A 16876-nucleotide genomic window follows, 5' to 3' on the forward strand; every position below is an offset into this window, starting at 1 on the left:
TTAAAAAAAACCAAAAAACCTCCAAGTTCAAATGCAATGAAATTTCAGTCTTAATAATTTGGGTGTCTGTCTCAGTCTCCAATCCTGGAGATGGTGTCTCAGATGTTGTTCTGTAGTTGTCTCATCAAAGGGGACGCATAAAGTAGAACAAATCTACACACACATGCACAAAAAAAAACCCTATCAAGTGTCCCAACTTCAAATACAATACAGTTTCAGTAAGTTTTTCAGCTTGTAGGTATAATTCGGTTGTTCTCTCATCAAAGGTAGGGAGACAAAGAAAAAAAAAAGAGTCTGGAGACAGTTCTGAGAATGGTATCTGCAACTGTGGCTTGCCTTCTTGCTGCTGTCAGCCTGCTGTTGCTGGAGGCATTATTTATGCAGATCTCAGGGGTGAGCTTAGCACTCACTTGGCCCTGCAGGCTTTTTTTGCTCAGATTTCTCCTGTGCATGAGCCTCTGCTACAAGCTTTCCCCTTTTCAAGCACTGGGAAAGGTGACACTGCACCCGCGTTCTCAGGTCTGCATGTTTATTTACAGTTTATGTGGGAGGTGGGTCTTCTCCCGTCTCCTGTGCAGTTCTCCTCCCACCTCTGCTTTCACAAGCTTTTCTGCTCCTAATTACTGGGTGGTGCTGCTGCTTCTGCCAGCCGCCATGTTTGTTTACATCTCATGTGGGAAGTGGGTCTTCCCTCCTCTCCTGTGGAGTTTTCCTCTCTCTGCCACTCTCACAAGCTTTCCTGCTCCTGGTTGCTGGGCCCACACCCTCACTCCTGCCAGAGGCTCTCCTGCCAATCCAGCTTGTTTATTTACAGTGCCGGGAAGGATTCCCTTCCCCCAATCTTCGGTGCTCAGTGTGCCCCACCCTCTTTCCCATGTGTCTTTATTGTTCTTATTGCTTATTAGTCAGTTTCTCTTTTTTCCTTGGGTGGAGGTCAGTCTGTCCAGGGGGCTATGCTGCTCTGGCCCAGGCTTGTCTGTGGGAGTACTGCAGTACTGCAAAGCTCACCTGGTCCGCGTCTTCCCAAGCCGTATGGGCGCTGGTGACTGGCGGCCTGGGGGCCCTCCTGGTTTCTCTGTTTAATGTGAAGTGGAGATTCTCTGTGCTGGTTGGAGGTGTGGAGGGGTCAAATTTATGCCTCTTCTCAGTGATTATGCCTGCAAAGTGTGTCTCCAGCGTCTCTCCAAGATTTCACTATAGGAGGCTTGCTTTCTGCTTCCTCCCTCTAGCCGCCATCTTGGAATCCCCAAACTTTAAGCTTTTGCTTCCTACCTTCTAATGCGCAGAGAGTCATTTTGGAATCTTGTCGATGCAAGTCTCATTCAGTAACTCTGTGTTTGCAGATAATACTAACGGTCCATGGAAATACTTTTCACTTTTCTATAGAAGTAGTAATAGTAATAATAATAATAATAATAATGTGCCATCATTTACAAAACATTTCCATGATCAATCCTCCAACAACCCCATGAAGTATGAGATGTTTGAGCAATGTGCCCAAGGGCATGTAGTAGAGGAATATACTCTTAACTACCATCCCTAGAGGCCTCATGTAAAAACTGACCATCAGCTTATTTGTATTTATCATGTCAAACTACTCTTGAATTCCATAGTTATTTAGCTATTTCTTTTTATTTAGAGCTTGTGAAGGTAAGTAGAGGTAAGTTTGCATTGAGATACACTGTCCAGTATATTAGCCACTAACCACGGAGCTACTGATCTCTTAATATGTGACTAGTTTGAACTGGGATGAGATCAATGCTCAATTTGTAAGTGTAGAATACATAATGGATTAAGAAAAGAGTGAGATAAAGTATGTTAACTCTTTCATTAATAATTATCATAAATTTTGATAATTGTATGTTGAAATAAATGAAAAAATATTTTAGATGTATTAGAACAAGTACAGCACATTTTGAAGCATATTTTCCCCAGTTTATTTTCCCATGCAAGTAGTTAAGCACAGTCATTCTTCACAATGTGTTAAGTGGTATAAACAGGCCCATTTTCATTGTGAACCAGGCATGTCCAAGTCTCTGGGATGGGGCTGCTCACGGTGGGCTGCGGGTACGTGGGCAACCAGATGTCTGACAGTTACTGACCATGTTTGCCTTCCCAGGGCCTCAACATTTGTCCTTGTGACTGTTCACAGTGAGCACCCTTGAATTCTTTATTACTGAAGTAGTGACTATGAGTTACTGTGTTTGATTTTAGAATGAAAACACCTTGACTCAAACTATGGAGAGAATTGCTCATTCTTATGGAACATTAGTTTTTGTGTACAATTTGAGAGAGGGAACCAGATTGCCTTTAAATTTTTTTCAAGATTTAAAGTTGGACATTTGTTCACTAGCTGATGAATGCAGAAAGATTTAAAAACTAGAACAGGGAACATTATAAATTCTGTGGAGACAGAGAAGAGGGAAAACATATCTAATTCAAAAATATATGAATAAATACATAAGGTAAACATTTTACATTGGCTACATTTATAAGCTATAAATCTTTTGTGACCAAATTTAGCTTGCTTTTTTTCCACTACTGAGAGTTTCCAGAAAGCCTTAGAAGTATACTATGTCCCCCTTTTATTGCTAAAATTATCAAGCTACAGGAAAAGATAGTTAAAGGATTTTTTTCCTTTTTAATAAGTCTTCAAAAACCAGTCCAATAGGTCATAAAATCAAGGGTTCTAAGTTAGCTATGCTTTTCTTGTAACTTCTGTACCACACCTACAGGTGAAGAACAGCTGAACTGAGGCTTATTTTCCTATTTAAAGTTCAAAGTTTATCCTGCTTAAAAAATTCCCATCTCAGAATTGTTTTTAGAGAATGAGATCATGTGGATATAAGATTTTAAAAATTTGTCCAGTATAACATAAAATAACAGAGCTATAAACAATGACTCTAGATACAATGTTAATGTGACTAATGTTATATCCAAACTTTGGAAAAAATAGTTTTAGTCAATGTAATTATTGACTTAAAGCTTTTCAACTGACCCAAGTAATATGTAAACATATTTTAATCTTTTTAGAGTTTAGGAGAATATTATTTTGTTCTTATAAATTTTTCCTTTTGGTTTTAAAAATTATTTATCATAATATAACCTGAAATCTTTAAAGCAATTTGTTCAATTCCTACTAACTGTCCTCTGATAGAGGTACAGAAAAGAATTAAAACTTCAGAAAGATAAATTTTCTGGAACTAGTTTTTTTTTTTTTTGATTCTCATTAATTTCAGGATTTGGTCCTATGCTAATCTGTACATGTTTGTAAATTTAAATCCTTGTCTTAATAATGGCAGGTGATTTTAATATCATGTCATTAAACAGAGAATGAGTGAAGGCAAATAAGTTTTTGATAACTTTTAAAGCTTTGACCTTAGCTTAAATATCAACCTGACATTTTGTACTTAAGGGTTTGGCCTTAGACATGGTTTAAACCAGATGGCAAAAGGGCATAGTAGATTATGATGGATTCTTAGTGGAGCTTAGTGGTGCACCCAAGATGTAACATGATATAGTTACTTAGCCAGTATAAAACATATTCAAGTTCTCTTCTATGATGCACTGTAATGAGGTCATTTGATACTTTAAAAAAATTCACATGGTGAGAATTTATCTTTTAAAAGTTTGAAAGAAACAAAAGGTCTTTCAAAGATTAAAATTCATATTTAATAATTTATTGTATAGTTTAGAATTAAACAAATACAAAAATATAAAAGCTAAATATAAAAGTTAGCTTTTCTCTATAAGGAGTTTAATTTCAGTGAACTATAGATTATTTGTACTCATACAATCATTTCCTTTCTTAAATAAAATAATTTGTTATTCATTTCTTCATTTAGTTAAATTTATAGTTTATTTCCGAAGTGTTTTTGGTTTGTTTCCCTTATAAGTAGCAGCAAACCGATTTTAACAAAATTCCATTACCCAGTGAAAAAGATCTAATCTAAGAATAGAGGCAGACCTCTTTCAGGAAAAAAAATCATGTCATCATAGTTACCACAGTAATTAATAATTCAGAAAGGAATATTTGTGTTTGAAGAGCATTACAAATGAGAATGGAAATACTGAGAGAAAAAAACACTGCATATTTTGAGGATGAATTGCTGTTTCCTTTTGTAAGAATTTGGGCATGCAGAAGCATTATTTCTTTAAAAGGTCAAGTTAACTTTATGTGTGGTGGTCCGCCCTTTCCTGGGCCAGAGCCATATATACAAAAGAACCATTTGACTTGTAAAAAGAAATTCAATTCCAAAAGAATAAAGAATCTTGTAAGTTAGCCTGGTATTAAAATCTTAATATGTATTCACGAGTGTGATAACTTCTCACAGAATGTAGTCCTTTTTCAAATATTTGAGGAGTTCTTAGGTGTGGTTGTTCTATTAATTTCTTTCTTATCTCCCTTCACCCTGTTTGTTCACTTGCAAAACAAACATAGCTCGGTGCTTGACATTTTTCCTGACTTCTTATTTAAAAACATTGTAGATTAACTCATAAGCAATGAATAGATTACCCCTTTTTAACCTCATATTTTTTTGGAATTTTACTATGCATACAGTATGAATTTGTGAAAGAAGAAAATTGGAGAATAGGAATTAATAAAACATGAAGCTACTTGCAATCCTATTATAATGATACAATCACTATTAAATATTTGAGAGGCAAATCATTCAGATATTTTATATGTATATTAACCCTAATTACCTATATCTGTATTTGTATAACTATAGAAGAGTTAATTATAATATATATAATTAACCATATATATATATATATATATATATATATATATATATATATATATGGTTTAACATAGTAACACTTAAAACCCTAACAATTCATTTAATAAAGTGAGAGAAATGATATATGCTTTTGTAATATTTTTTAAACTGAATACATGAAAAAATTAGAATTCAGTTTGGCATTTAAATATTTTATATCACCATTCAATCATTATAGATCAATGTGCTTCATTTGTTTAATTAGATCATAATCTCTGTGAGCATGGCTGAGCCATATTAATTCTGATATTTTATTGTTAATCACAGAATTATGTATGAAAATATATGTTCAATATTGTGGAACAATCTCATATATATTATAATAATAAGCTATCTTTGACAATATGTCCTAAAAGAGAGAGAGGAAATAACTAGAATCTATCCTGTGAGCATCAACCCAACAAAGTGAGTCTAAGTAAAGGAGAGAGGATTTCATTTGTAACCATGACCAGAGAAAGAGACATTGTGAATGAAAGCGTATAGAGAGGACAAAATAAGTATGTGAGATTAAGCAGTAACTTTAAGGAGATTTTATTTTTGTGTCTTATTTATAGTTCCGTGATTTTTACTTTACTCTTCAAGGTCTTGAGATAAATAGAAAATATTTTCCCAGCCCCTGAGGCTTTTATCTTTGGCCTAAGAGAGATCTAATTACTCATACAAAAATTAGACCCTCAAATGGATTATTCAAAGGTTCTGAAATGTATTTCTTCTAAGTACAGTAATAAGTAAGTTGAAAGTTTGGCCAGGCTGCTCTCTACCTAGTCCCTTAGAGATTCAGGATGCAGAGCTCTGCCAACTTCAAAATACGGCTTCTTAGGTCACTATGTTAGTTATTTTAGCGTAGCTGTGACCAAGATAACTGAAACAAACAATGTAAAGGAGAAAAGATTCATTTTGGTTCACAGTTTCAGAAGGTTCAGTCCATGGGTGCTTGGTCAGAATATCATGGCATAGAGGAAGTAGAAAGGGAGATAGGAAGGAGCCAGGAACAAGATCAGTGACCTACGTCTTTCAGTTAGATCCTACCTTCTAAAGTTACCAGCACTTCCCCAAACAGAGCCACAAGCTGTGGACTAAGCATTCTAACACATTTGCTATTCAAATCATAACAGCAACACTGTAAGTTTTCTCCATTCTGATCAACCCTAAAGTTGAGGGGTGGACGTTACAAACAAATTTGACACAATTTGGGTTTGGAATTGGTAAACATCATTTACAGTCATATTTTATGATGGAACCATATCACTTTGCTATATTTAAATGTAAAATAGACAGGATGTTTAGTTTACCTATATATCCAGAAGACAATGGAGATGTTGGTAAATTGCTAGCAGTTTTTGCTCTACCTTGCTTGTGAGACTTCCCTCTCCTTTTCAGGGATGAGATGACACTTCCTGTTATATTAGTAATGGGTAAACTTTTCCCTGCCCTTACTGCTAAGTAAGTGGCAAATAACTGATATGTCAGAAGCTGAGCCAATCATATTTAGTTTCTTTCTCTAGGGAATTAGAAAAGAGAATTCAGAGATAACTTTTTCTATGTGGCTGGAACTATAGCCATTAAAAAAATGATACTGTAGGAGAGAGAGCAAGAATGAAGCAAAATAATACGAAGGAGTGGATTTCTATTGACGGTCCAATTGCTGATCCTGTTCTCTTTCAAAGATCTGACTAGTCCGTCTCACTGATTTATGAGATGAACTTATATCTTTTTAATTAAGACCCGTTTTCATTGACTCAAGTTGCTTCTTTTTTTAAAAAAAAGAAGGATTTTTTTTTTTTAAAAAAAGGATTACATGAGTGAACCACCACACTCAGCTTATTTTTCTAGATTTTTTAGGGTCAAAATTGTTTTAAATTTATTTTCTAGAGAAAGATTGTATCTGTAATTTAACCTTGTTGCAATCTGCCTTTTTAAAAAAAAAAGCTAAAAATCAAAAGACTAAATGATTTAAAAATATGTTTGTCACTCCTAAGAAAGATAAAAAGTGGCAGGTATAATTTAAACTGTCTTAATCTAACTTTACCTAATCAGCTTGCTGAATTCACTGTCACTCTCCATAGCAGACTGAACTGTGCTTAATTTAATTCCACTTAATCAAGTCACTAAATTAACTCTCATTCTTTATTCTCACTATATCACATTTTGACAGATTTCCACATAATCCTATATTGCTTAAAGTTATGGATTACTTTCTAAAGCATGCATAAAATAAATGCTGTTGAGTAGGGAACAATAAATGGTTAGAATGAAGTTGAAAATTACAGAAGAGTTTGGCGTCCTGCTCAACAGGGAGCTATTGGTATTGCCTATGGATATGCAATGTCTGAAACAGGATGACTAAATTCTAATGAAGTTATGCTCAGATGAACTCTTTGCAATGAATCAAATTGTTCCTTGTCAAGAGTACATTCATACATGTTCTAGGTTTATAAAATGATGTATCTTTTTAAATGATCTCCCTCTTTCACTCTTCAGTGTAAGTGATTAATTGTTTATCCTAAACATGATGGATTCAGAGGAGATTTGTGTCCTACAACTTGATGCTGTTTTGAACTAGATTCTTTCAGTTCATGGACTGTTTATTGACAATACCTTTTCTTATGAAGGAATTGTGATCATTCTTTCCTTCTATTGCAGATAAATCATGACACTGAAAGGCCAATCAATTCCTCTAGGACTTCTTCAGAAGGTTTTAAATATCAGGAAAATGAAGTAGTTGCCTAAGAGTGCTTCTTACTTGAGAATAAAATCACTCATGGTATGCAGCAAAAACAGATACATGTGGGAAATAGCCAAAACTCCTGAATCTGTGCATTCGTAAGTTCTAAAAAGGGGACAAAGGCAATGTTGAACTCAGTGAGAGTGTGAGTAGTGAGAAAGTGCCAGTTGATAACAGTCAGCATAGCAACTTGTTCTAGTACTGACATATGAATTAAAATAATGCTCCATAACAAAATTAAGCAAAAATAATACTACTAAAACCAGAAAAACAATATTGGGAAATGTTATGGTTTGGACAGTCCTCCAAAAGGCCATATGATAAAAGGATTGGTTGCCAGATGATGGTCTTTTGGGAGGTGATCCTGAAAGCTCTAATCAAATCTAACCTTTGATGGATTCATCATATAATTGCATTGTTGTGTCATGGGACCTGCTTGTGAGAACTAGGTCACTGGGAACATGCCTTCAAAAGAGAGATCTATTTCCTGGTCTCTTCCTGTTTATCTCTGTTTCCTGTCCACAAGTAGGTGAGCCTCCTCTGCCTCACACTCCTACCACCATGATATTCTGCTCCTCCTTAGGCCCAAAGCAATGGATCCAGCTGATCTTGAACTGAAACCTCAGAATTTCTGAGCCAAAACAAATTTTTCCTCCTTTGAAATTGTTTCTCTCAGGTGTTTGTTAGAGTAATGAAAATCTAACATAGGACCTTAAACACAAAACAATGAGGCAAAATAAAAATCAATATGAAAATGACCATTAAGCCATCAGAAAATGAGCAAAGGGTATATACACAAATATTAACATAAACTTTATAGAAAAGGAACTCTGATCATTAAACATATTTAGTTATCAGCTTTGTTTAGAGCATGAGAATAGCAAATAAATCAAAACTGACATGCCAATTTTCAATTTCTTTAGTACTGACAGAAATAAGAATTTTGATAGCACATTTTGTTGTTAGGGTAATGAGAAAGAGATAGCTTCCTACATAGATGGTGGGAACAATGTAGTACAATTTGTGAAAGGAGCAATTTGACAATCTTTGACAATCTCTCTCCAGTAAGAAATATGTATAAAGTTTTTCCTTGTAATTTCACTACTCTTTATTTATATAGTATTCTGTGGAATTAGTTTTATAGCAGTATTTGTTAACATTAAGAACTATATGGGTACATAGATAATGTTTCATGTGTATAATAGAATACCACCATACAAAAGCAATTTTCATTTCCATCAATATGGTATGTCATTTACCCAGAAAAAAGTCTTCTTCTCTAAAGCAACTAAACATAATGAATGAATATTAAATTATTTCAGATAATGCTAAATTTGTGATAAAGTAAGAGACTTCCTTAGAAGCCAAAATGAAGCTAAAGCACAACTTTAAAGTAAGCACATGTGTGCCTCTTCAGCTAGCCTAAAGAACTGCATTCCTGAATGATCTGAGCTTCAAAGCTAAGAGCCAGGGAAGACAAGAGAGAAGGCCACAGTTGTGCATGGGGAAGAGGAGACTAAATTAAAAATTCTTTCATGGAAGTGGTGGAATGGGGACTAGGGAGGCCTTACAAATGTAGGTAATGCACCTTTATTGATCACAGTTATAGACTAAGGAATAAATATCTTCACTGGAAAAATGGAATCACAAGTTAGTTCTCACACAAGTACATGACCCAAATTTGAACTATTGCATGATATCTGAAATACTTCCAGCACAGAATGTATTGTGACATACTTCTGGGTTGATATTGTACTTCAGCATTTGGAATTACAAAAAAAAAGGATGGTTAGCTTTCCTAGGCCATATATGATTGTGTTAAGTATAATTTATATATAAACAATTGGTTTAACATCACTCCATTATCAAATGGAAGATGAAAAACAACGTGATCATTTCATTGATAACTTCAATGTAGAACATTCAATAATATTTCAAATGAACTCATGTTTAAAATGTGTGAAATTTTAAAAATGAATGAAAAAGATTTGATCTATGGGGGGTGAATATGATCAAATTACATTATATGTTTGTATGAAAATGTCATAGTGAAGTTCATTATTTTGTACAATTAATATATGCTAATGAAAAGTTTAAAGTTTTAACTAGTGAGCAACTTTCAGCACAAGAACCGCATGAAGAATGTCAGCGGCCAAACAACAAAGGTGCTCAATGAGCCATCTGCTGAGGCCCAGTGAACTCCAGGCTGGAACAAAAGTCATCTCCGGAGCCAGCAGTGAACTTTCCTGGAGGGTGTGTGTCATCCTTGTAGTCTGCCCCCCACTCACTGTGGCTGGTGAGGCCCACACTTGAGCTGGCATGACCACTAGTGGAAGCCTGCAAGGAACAGATACCCAACAGGGAAAATTTACTGGGACCCAGAAGCATCCCACAGAGGTCACAGTAAATGGATCACTGTGTGGTAGTAGTGTCAGTAGGGAGCTGTACCTCCAACCCTATCAGAGTTTTAACGACATCTGGACAAAATCCTGCACTTGGTGTTTAATCGCACTATGTAAGTTCTGGGGACCTTGAGAGATGGGAACATTACAAATGTGGATGGGGTGAGGAAGGCATGTTGTCAGTACAAACCCTAAAGAGATCTACGAATACCCCTCTCTCTACAACACCAGTCACTAACTGAGAGGCAACTCTATAATTTAGCCTGCCATCTAGTTGACTGAAAGACTCAGACACAGTGAGTGGGGGAAGAGCAATAGCAATAGAAGTTCACAATTTTTGTGTAAAATTTATGCCCATTGCTGCTGACATTGTGATGTAGATCTCTTACTCATTTTCTTGCAGCTATTTTTTTCCTGTACATTCCAACAATTGTTTTGCCTTTTTGCTCCCCAATTCCCTCTTTGACCTCCTTCACTCCCCTTTCACTGCAGTAATTTACAAGACCCCATATACCACCTTTAAGTTTGCAACCCTAAACCATCTCTTCTTCTTTCCTTTCTACCACCCTCCCCAATTTATACTTTCTGTCAACCACCAGAACAACTCCCTAGCTATCAATCTCCTTTCTCTTTGTTTACCTTCCCACAATCCTCCTTCACTATAACAGAAAAAGAGATTTCCAGACTTTCTTTTTTATTTCTGTTCTGTGGAGTTTATATTGGTTTATCTGTCTGTTCAATTTTCTCCTTTATTTTCTCCCATTTCTCCAGTATTTAATTACCTACCTGATGTCTTCTACCCATCCTAATCTGCTTCTTAATTAATGTCTTATATTATTAGCTCAGCCACCACCCCCTCCTACTACATAAACTTTTCACATCATATTACCTACTAGACCTTTCCCTTTGTCTCTGTCCCATCACAACTCTTACAGCTTTCAGCCTAACAGGGCCATGAGGATTCATCCTTGCTACAGTTGAAAACCAAACATACTGAAACAGTAGGAGCAACTGATTTTCATCAGGGATACTATAACTTCAAGGCTGCAGTTAAATGACTACGACAGCTTTAGTAGCTAAGCCTCCTTTTCCTATGTGGACCAGGGGATATAATTCAACATTGTGAGAATAAGAAGCTGAAGGGATTGATATTGATCCACTATACTCCCTCATCTTGAGAAGAAAGCACACCAGAGCTCAACCACTACTCCATCCAGAACAAACCTTCATAAAACCTTAACCACAGGAGCACAATGGATTGGAACCCTGAACCAAAAACAACAGTAAAAGAATGTGAAAAATACTTAGAAAATATAAGACATCTGGGACACCATGAAAAGACCAAACCTACAAATCATGGGTATAGAAGAAGGAGAAGAGATCCAAACTAAAGGTATAGATAAACTAGTCAATAAAATAATAGCTGGAAAATTATCCAACATTGAGAGAGAGAGGCTCATCAAAGTACAGGAAGTTTATAGAACACCAAATCATCTGGAAAAACAAAAAATATCCCCTGACATAAGATAATCAAAACAGTCAACATACATAACAAAGAAAGAATACTGAAAGCTGCAACAGAGAAAAAACAAGTCACATATAAAGGCAAACCCATAAGAATAATGGCAGATTTGTCAACACAAACTCTAAACCCAAGAAGGTGATGGAAAGACATATTTCAGGCCCTGATAGAAACCAAATGTCAACCTAGAATATGCTATCTAGCAAAAGTATCCTTTCTAATTGAAGAAGAAATTCAGATCTTCCACAACAAGCAAAAATGAAAAGAATTCAAGACTACCAAACCCCAGCACTACAGAAAATACTTAAAAGACTCTTTCTTACACTGAGAAGAAGAAATCAGAGTGAGACTAGAAGATACAAAAAAGAATAAACCCTTGACCAAGCAGACCAGTTAGCAAGGAATAGATAAAAAAAGAAAACAATAGGAGAATAAAAATGAATGGAAACACCACACACCTCTCAATACTAATACTGGATGACAATGGCCTCAATGCCCCCATCAAAAGACATAGAATAGCAAACTGGGTAAAAAAAACCAAAAAACAAGACCCAACCATATATTGCTTACAAGAGACTCATCTCACTTAAAAAAAAAAAAACTGTGTGGAGCAGATTATGAGAAGCCTATGAGAACTTGACATAAGCACAGTTGTGTCAAATAATCTGCAGGCTGAATTTGATATGGGCCCAGCCACAAAAGGGAATGAGCACAGCTATGCCCAATAACTGACAGGCTGAGTTTGTCATCGCCCCAGTTGCAGAAAAGTGTGAGGGCAAAATGCAGCACAGCTTCTTTTCCTAACATTCAGAGAGTAGGATCACAGGTTTCTGCTGTTACAATGTCACACCCCTCCCCTAGAAATATTGCTCCACCTCCTTGTTTACCACCATATATAAAAGACTCCCTGAAGGAGGACACGGTTTGTTGGTTGGTTGGCTGCTTGCAAAGGGTGGAAGCTACTGCTGGAGTAGCTTGCAAAAGGGTTGATTGGTTGGTTGGCTGCAAGGTTGGCTCTGCTACTGCTGGTGGCTGCTGTTTGTGTGTCTGTGAGTCTAAGGACTAACACTTTACAAGTTATGCTAAAGATTAGAGGAAACATGAGACAATGCACGTCTGAGGACCAAGATTTTAAGAGAGATTAGAGAAAACATGGAACAGTGTGAGTCTAAGGGCCAAGACTTTAAAGAATAGAAAAGAAGTAAGGTTTTAAAGAATAGAGAAAAGAAACAAAGTAAAAGAAGAGAGGTAAAAAAGCAAACACTGGTGTAGAGTCAAAGGGTAGAAAAAGGTTTGTCAAACAAATGAACCCCATAAATGGGCAGGATTAGCTATACTAATATCTGAAAACATAGACTTCAGACTAAAATCTGTCAGAAGAGACAATGAAGGGCACTTCATATTAATTAAAGGATCAATTCATCAAGAGGAAATGTCAATTTTTAACATATATGCACCAAACATAGGGGCACCCACCTACATTAAAAAAAATACTAATGGACCTAAGAGCACAGATAGACCCTAAAACAGTGATAGTGGGAGACCCAAACACCAACAGGTAGGTCATCCAGGCAGAAGATCAACAAAGAAGCTTCAGAACTAATCCATACCTTAGACCAAATAGGCATAATAGATATAATAGACATCTACAGAGTATTTCACCCAACAACCATACAATATACATTCTTTCTGCAGCTCATGGAACTTTCTCCAAAATAGATCACATTTTAGGACACAAAGCAAGTCTCAGCAAATTTAAGAAAATTAACCCCCTGCATCATACCAGATCACAACAGAGTGAAACTAGAACTCAACAACATGAGAAACCACAGAAAATATTCAAACACATGGAGACTGAACAGCACACTGCTAAATGACTGATTGGTGACCAAAGAAGGGAAGAAATAAAAAAATTCCTAGAATCTAATGAAAATGAAAATACAACCTACCAGAATCTGTGGGACATAGCAAAGACCACGCTAAGGTAAAAGTTTATAGCTATTAGTGCCTACATTAAAAAAACAGAGACTTCTAGAATAAACAACAATGCACCTTAAGCTTCTAGAAAAATAAGAACAAACCAAACCCCAAACTAGCAGATGGAGAAAAATAATAAAGATCAGGCTCTAGATTAATGATATTGAGACCAAAAAAAAACATACAAAGAATCAATGAAAAAAAAGTTGGTTCTTTGAAAAGATTAACACGATTGACAAACCCTCAGCCAACATGACAAAACAGGAGGGAAAAAAGAATCAAATTAATAAAATCAAAGATGAAAATGGGGACATAATCTCAAATACTAATGAAATACAGTGAATCATTAGAGAATACTTTAAAAACTTACATTCAAGTAAACTGGAAAATCTGGCTGAAATGGATACATTTCTACATGTATATAACCAACCAAAATTTAACCAAGAAGAATGAACCACCCAAATAGACCTATAACAAGAAGTGAGATGTAATAAAGAGCCTCCCTACAAAGAAGAGCCCAGGACCTCATGGATTCATGGCTGAATTCTACCAAAACTTTAAAGAAGAACTAGTAGCAATACTTCTTAAGCTTTCCCAAGAAATAGAAAGGGAAGGAACACTACCAACTCATTCTATGAGCCCAGTATTACACTCATTCCAAACCTAATAAGATGCAAAAAAGAGGGAATTATAGACCATACCTATAATGAATATAGATGCAAAAATTCTCAACAAAATAATGGCAGATTTAAAAAACACATCAAAAAGATCATTCATCATGACCAAGTTGGTTTCATTCTAGGGAGGCAACATACATAAACCTCTAATGCAATACAGCATATAAACAGAAGCAAAGACAAAAACCACATTATCCTCTCAACAGAAGAAGAAAAAGCCCTTGACAAAATTTAACACCCTTTCATGGTCAAATCTCTGAAAAAACTAAGAGTAGAGTGAATGATCCTCAACATTATAAAAGTTATATACAACAAACCTATAGCCAACATTATACTAAATGGAGAACAACTGAAACTATTCCTGCAAAAGGCAGTAATGAGACAGGCATGCCTACTTTCCCCACTCCTATTCAATAATAGTTTTGGAATTCATAAGCAGAACAATAAGACAAGAGCAAGAAATAAAAAGGATTAAAATAGGGAAGGAAGAAGTCAAACTATCCCTATTTGCAGATGACTTGATTCTGTACCTAAAAGACCCTAAAAGCCTCTAAAAACTCCACCAAAAAGTATTAGAAATCATAAATTCTTTTGACAAAGTAGCTAGATATCAAATTAATATGCAGAAACCAGTAGCCTTTCTCTATACCAATAATTAAAAGACTGAAAAAGAAATCAGGGACACAATCTCATTTACAATAGTCTCAAAAAGAATAAAGTACTTTGAAATAAATTTAATGAAGGAAACCAAAGATCTTTTCAATGAAATCTGTAAACCACTGAGTAGAGAAACTGAAGAGACACCAGAATAAGGAAAGATCTCCTATGCTTGTGAATTGGTAGAATCAACATTGTGAAAATAGCCATGCTACCAAGAGCAATCTATACGTTCAACACAATCCCTATTAAAATTGCAATAACATTCTTCACAGAGATAAAAAAAATCAACCCTAAAATACATATGAAAACACAAAAAGTCAAGAAATCAAGAAGTCAAAGAAATTCTGAGTAAAAAGTCCAAAGCTGACTCTGTACAGTCACAATTCCTGACTTCAAACTATACTGCAGAGCCATAATAATAAAAACAGACAGACATGAAGACCAATATATTAGAATAGAAGACCAAAACATAAACCCTCAAAGCTATAGTCAACTGATCTTTGACAAAGGATCCCAAAACACACAATGGAGAAAGATAGCTTCTTCAACAAATGTTGCCGGGAAAACAGGATATCCTCTTCTAGAAGACTGAATCTAGATCCCTTTCTCTCACCCTGTACCAAAATCAACTTAAAATGGATCAAAGATCTTAATAAAGGCCTGAAACTTTGAGACAATTCCAGCAAGCAGTAGGAAATACACTGGAACAGATAGGCATAGGGAATGATTTCTTAAATAGAACTGCAAAAGCTCAGCATCTAAGAGAAAGAATGAACAACTGTGACTGCTTCAAACTGTAGAGCTTCTGCACAGCAAAAGAAATAGTTACTAGACTCAACAAAAAGTTCAGAGTGGGAGAAAATCTTTGCTAGCTATTCATCTGAAGAGGGACTAATGTCCAGAATTTACAGGGAACTCAAAAAACTCAACCCCCAAAGAATCACCATCCCAATGAAGAAATGGGCACATGAATTAAACAGGGAATTCTCAAAGGAAGAGGTACAAATGGCCAATTAATACATGAAGAAGGGTTTAACTTCCCTGGTTATAAAAGAGATGCAAATCAAAACTACACTAAGATTTCACCACAATCCAGTTAGAATGGCTATATTTAAGGACAGAAACAACAAATGATGATGAGGATGCAGAAAAACAGGAACTCTTCTTTACACACTGATGGTGGGAATGAAAATTAACATAACCATTATGAAAGCAGTATGGAGATTCCTCAAAAAGCTTAAGAGAAATCTGCCATATGATCCCACGATACCACTCCTTTACATATACCCAAAGGAACGTGAGTCAGGATACAATAGAGACACTTCTACACCACTGTTCATTGCAGCACTATTCACAATAGTTAAGATATGGAAACAACCCAGATACCCTACAACTGATGGATGGATCATGAAAATGCGGTATATATACACAATGGAGTTTTACTCAGCCATAAGGAAGAATGACATGTAATTTGAAGGTAAATGGATGCATTTGGAGGACGTCCTGTTAAGTGAAGTAAGCCAGGCTCAGAAAGACACAGGCCACATGTTTTCTGTCATATGTGGAAGATAAATACAAAAGATAAATGTATACACAAAAACAAACATGATTATATACAAACTCATATGTAGAACAGGTTTGCAACAGTGGAACTACTCTATGGAACTTGGGTAAGGAGAGAAAGGAAAAGAGAATGATAGAGTATCAACAGTATCATAAAACATAACATCTGTGAAGATAAAAGGAATGAAGATATGTATTGAAAGCTGCTAAAAAATGGGATGTGGGAAGGAAGGTGTAAGGGAGAGTAATGGAAGGGGTTTAATGGACCAAAGTAGAGTATACTCACAGTGGGGATACATTGAGAAACCCCTCTAACATCAACTTAAATATTAATAACAAAAGATATGAACTGTAAAATAGGTACAGTATGTGTAGGGTTACTTGGGGGAGAAGGGAGGGTGAATGAAGGAGATTATAAGTTTTTTAAAGAAGTGCTCACTTTATAAACAGTAACAGGGAAAATATGTTTATTTTGTTGATTATATTCTACATACACCTTAGTATTTATTCAAGCCATCCAACAAGATATACCTATACAACAATGAGGGAATTATTTAGAAAGAAAA

Source organism: Castor canadensis, chromosome 5, assembly GCF_047511655.1.
Source record: "Castor canadensis chromosome 5, mCasCan1.hap1v2, whole genome shotgun sequence".
In the NCBI taxonomy this organism is placed as follows: domain Eukaryota; kingdom Metazoa; phylum Chordata; class Mammalia; order Rodentia; family Castoridae; genus Castor; species Castor canadensis.